This window comes from Prionailurus viverrinus, chromosome C1 (genome assembly GCF_022837055.1).
Source record: "Prionailurus viverrinus isolate Anna chromosome C1, UM_Priviv_1.0, whole genome shotgun sequence".
In the NCBI taxonomy this organism is placed as follows: domain Eukaryota; kingdom Metazoa; phylum Chordata; class Mammalia; order Carnivora; family Felidae; genus Prionailurus; species Prionailurus viverrinus.
Window position 1 is genome coordinate 15,591,449 of NC_062568.1, and position 5,027 is coordinate 15,596,475.

A 5,027-nucleotide genomic window follows, 5' to 3' on the forward strand; every position below is an offset into this window, starting at 1 on the left:
CGCAGCCGGGTCCTAAAGGGCCCTGCTTCTCCCCGCCCCCTGCCTTCTCCCCTCCCCCTTTTGGAGACCACCCCCTTCCCCCGACACTCCCGCGCGCCCGCCTGTGCGTGCGCGCACGCCCACTCGCCCACCCCCGCGCGTTTCTCTGCTCTGCGGGTCCCCTGCCCCCTTCTACCTCGGGCCCCCAGTGCCTCCACACCCTTCTACCTCGGGCTCTCTGACTCCCCGGGAGTGCGAGTAACTTGGGGGTTTGAATAGGACAGGCACGAGAGTCCAGAAAAGTGGGCGCTTTGTCTCCTGTTTTCAGTTTGGAAGGACTTAGTTTGCGCGCTTCCCGTGTGGCGGGCACTGGGCTAACTGCTGGGGCAATGCAAAGGACGCGAGACAGTCCTGACCTTCATGTAGGTTTCAGTCCACCGTCTCCATCTCCCTCCAGCCTCTGGTTTCCACTCGGTGCTGGTATGTTGCTTGGGGCAACGACTTTGGTGTTCTGTGAGCCCATCAGAAGAAGGTTCACATCCTCTCAAGCAGCCCAGCCCCGAACAGCCCCTCTTAGTGACCACTGCAGTTTCCCAACCCTGCAAGCATCTGGTAACATATAATTACCAGAAATGCAATTTCTGGGCACTGAGAAACCTGCTCCCTTCCTCTCTGCCTACTCTGTCCCCCCTCCCCCAAGTAATCGCTTAGTTGCCTCCACTCTCCCATCTGGAGGCATTTGCTGCAGGAGAGATTCCCAAAACACCCTGCCTCGGGGGTCTTGGAGAGGTCAGATCAGCCTTCCAGGTGTAAGAGAAAGCCCAGGGGTAAGGGCATTCATAGCTCTCCAGCAGTGCAGATCCACAGGGATGGCCTCCCTCCATTGTTCTGTTTGATTTACTGAGTCTTCTTTCCTGGCTGCCTCCAAGCCCCCGCATTCCAGGCTTGACCAGGCTGTAATTCTCACGCATGTCCCTGGGTTGTGACCCTAACAAAGGCCCTCGTCAGAGAGATTGTCTTGGCCCGGGATGGACCATTAAGCTGCCTCCAGCCCAGGTTTAATTTCCCCGATACCGCCGCCACCCCTTCCCCCTGCCGGAGCCCTCCACGCCAGCTCTAACTTTATGACTCAGAGCCATTTGACCGAACTCAAGAACTCCGCCGCTGCTTACCCAGTGGCCACCTGGCCCTGAAGGTGAGCGAGATGCCCCAGGGACGGCACGTTCTGGCTTAAGGAATTAACAGGGTTTGGGGGAAGATGAACAAATAACCAGTTTGTCAGAGGCTTGGAGGAGGAGAAATATATTTAGATGGAGAAGTGATGAGGGTGTGGGGGTCAGGGGTGAATCCGAATTAAAATTGAAACTTAGAATTCTACCAGGGGGAAGACGGGGATAGCAAGGACAGCTGGAGCACAGGGACCAAAGCAAGGGCACGAAGTGGGAAAGCGAGGTTGGAGAAAGGAAGTCCACTTTGGCCAGCAGCGTGTTAGGGGGTGGGGGGCACTGGCAGGAAATCCAGTGGACTTGGGAGGAGGTGTGGCTTCATTGAGCGGGCAGGGGATTCCGTCCGCCTCCATGTTTGAGCAGAGGAGTGAAACCCACATTGCTGAACTTCGGGAAATCACTAGAGCTGTATCTGATGCAGATCCGAAAGAAATAAAGAGACAACAGTGGAGGGGAGGCTCCGGGTGCCTGCTCCTGGGTGTACCCTATGCCTGCCTGGTAACATTTGTTTCTACTCTTCTCACCCACTAGAGTCTGCGTGCCTTCAGAGTAGGGAGAGTGTCCCGCGTGACACTGCCCAGTGGAAATCGAACGCACAGCACAAATGTGAGCCCCGCGTGCAATTTTCACATTTCTGGGAGCCACGTTAAAATGTGGTAAAAAGAGTCAGGTGAAACCCATTTTAATAAATACTTTAACTCATTGTATTCAAAATATTTTCAAAGGTGATCGATATTAAAAATTATTAAAGAAATACTTCACATTCCTTTTTTCATGCTAAATCCTCAAGCGCTGAGATGTATTTTACGCTTAGAGCACATTTCAGTTTGAACTCGCCAAAACTGAAATACTCACGTGTGGCTAGCAGTTATCATTTGGACAGGGCGCGGGTCTAAAATACAGCTCCTGGCACCTAGTGCACACGCAGTAAGTATGTTGAATGAATAAATGAGTGAATGAATGACTAGTAGTGTTTCGAAAAGTACTCCGGGCAGGACCCCTCCTTCTCAGTCTTCATTGCTAGGTCTGGCAGCTGGGAAAGGTAGCAATGAACCTACTGAGGGGACAGGAGAGACATTCCTTCACTCATTCATTCAGCTACTCCCTTACCATTTGAGATTCATTCTCTTTCCAGCTCTGTTTAGTTGTTTTTGTTTTTTTGTTTTAGAGAGAGAGAGCTCATGAGTGGGTGAGAAGGACAGAGGGAGTGAAGGAATCTTAAGCCGGCTCCACACTCAGCACGGAGCCTAACATGGGCCCGATCCCACGACCCTGGGGTTCCTGACCCAAGGTGAAATCAAGAGTCGGAAGTTCAACCTACTGAGCCACCCAAGCACCCCCCATTCCAGCCCTGCTTAAAGTTCTCAATCTCTCAGCCAACAACTGGGGAGATGAGCAAAGTGAGACTAACTTGACAAAAGCAAAAAACTCCCTGAGATTTCTCTCGAATGAGCCTGAAGACCAAAGCCCATTTCTTTTGTCCTAGTTTCCTGGTTAAGTGTCAGTTTTACGGGGCTCCTGGGTGGCTCAGTCGGTTGAGCATCCCGACTCTTGATTTCGGCTCTGGTCATGATCTCGCGGTTGGTGAGTTCAAGCCCCGCGTCGGGCTCTGTACCCATCACCACTGAACCTATCTCCTTAAGTCCTTTCCACACCCCCGTGCGGTTCAGAGTTCTACTCTAGGCTGCTGCTGCTGCTACAGCTTCCATCACAGAACACCTGCCATCCACCGAAGCCTGGAGAAGCAGAGGAGCTTGGCCAGGAAGCTCTACAAAGGTTTGTTGAGCGAACCCAGGCTGTCTGTACTTGTCCCTGCTGTGCCCACTGTTCCTGGAGCACACCTTACTCTAAATCTCTCATGAGTCCTCGGCAAAGGATATGTCCTTAGTCCTGAGACACTGGCTGTGCCCGGCATTGGCATCGGGGACTTTTCCAGAGATGGGGACAGGCTGAAACTGGTTTTCTCCTCTCGCCCTAATCCCTGCCTTTTTCCATTTGAAAAGTGTTTCACAAACTCCACCCCCATAAGTTTACCTTCACCAAGTACCACCTGTACTTTTATTTACATAAGATTTTTTTTAACATTAAGTCAATTCACTGGTTTTTTTTTTTTTTTGCAACTAAAAGCTATTTTTAAAATAAACTTTATATCACTACCATAAACGAAATACCAGGATTGATGGCCATAGATAGATAGCAACCATAAAAATAAACACAATGAAAACAAAACAATGCTATTCAATTCAAGCTGGATACAGTTGCCTGCTGAAGCCTGTGAGCCTGGCATACTCCTCTGGTTGACAAAAGATGAGCCAGTCTAAAGAGAAGAATTAAAGGCCAGCCAGACCCAAGTTGAGATTTATCTCCATTAAGTCATCAGAAGGAGGAGAATTTTTTTTTAAGCGTTTTATTGAGGGGGCTCCTGGCTGGCTCAGTCAGTGGAGTGTGCAACTCTTGATCTCGGGGCTGTGCGTTCGAGCCCTAGGCTGGGCATAGAGATTACTTAAAAATAAAATATTTTAAAAAATAAATAAACATTTCATTGAAATGTAATATACATACAAAAAAGTACACATATCACAAACTTGCTAAATGTTCACAAATGGACCATTCCTTATCACCAGTACCCAGGTGAAGAAAGAGAGCATTAACAGCACCCAAAAGCCTCCTTCATGCCCCTTCTAGTTATTGCCTCCAGCACCCCATTATCCTGGATGAGTTTGGCCTGCTTTTGCATTTCACATAAATGAAAACATACAATATACAGTCTTTCCGTCTCTGGCTTATTTTTCTCAAAGCTAACAGTGGTCAACTTTGTCCATATTCTCGTATGTAGCTATGGGTTCAATCTTGTTGGGTCGTGTTCGGGCTGTGACTGCACCACAATTTACTCATCCTTTCTACTGTTGATGGACATTTGGATAGTGTCCAGTGTTTGACTCTTCTGAACGCAGCTGCTGTGAACCTCCCAGAACATGCTGTTTGTGGAGCATGTGCACACATTTCTGTTGCAACCACACTCGATATGGAATTTCTGGGTCATGGGGTATGCATGTGTTCAGCCTGAGTAGACACAGGACAGGCAGAAAGTTTTGTGAAGTCAGTGTATGCATATGTATATGCATATATATATATATATATATATATATATATATATATATGTATATGCATCTGTATATCAGCAGTTTATTGCTTCCTATCCTTGCCAACACTTGACACATTTCATCTTTTCTCAATGTACGGGCTCTGGTGGGTGTGTAATTGCAGCTCATTGTGGTTTTTACTTTGCAGTTCCCAGATGACCCAGGAAGGTGAGCACCTTTTTAATGATAGGAGGGGATGCATTTTAAAAAGAGAATTATAGGGGAGTCTGGTGGTTCAGTCGTTTAAGCGTCCGACTCTTGATTTCGGCTCGAGTCATGATCGCGTGGTTAGTGAGTTTGATCCCTGCATCAGGCTCTGGGCTGACAGTGAGGAGCCTGCTTGGGATTCTCTCTCTCCCTCTCTCTCTCTCAAAATAAATAAATTAAATTTTTAATAAAATAAATTTAAATAATTTTTAAAAATTAAATTAAATTTAAAAAATTTTAATAAAATAAATTAAACTTTAAAAAAGGGAGAGAATCATATTCCATAATATTATACCATGTCATGCCCACATATCATGATCAAACACCATGAGTAACACCTAAAATCGTCTTGGCCACACGGGTTGCAGACGTTTTTATTATGGAAATTTTGTTTCAGTTTTAGTTGTTTTGAGTGGAAGAGAAGCGGTGGAAAAGGGTGAGAGTATTGCTTGAGCAGAAGAAATGTCCTCCA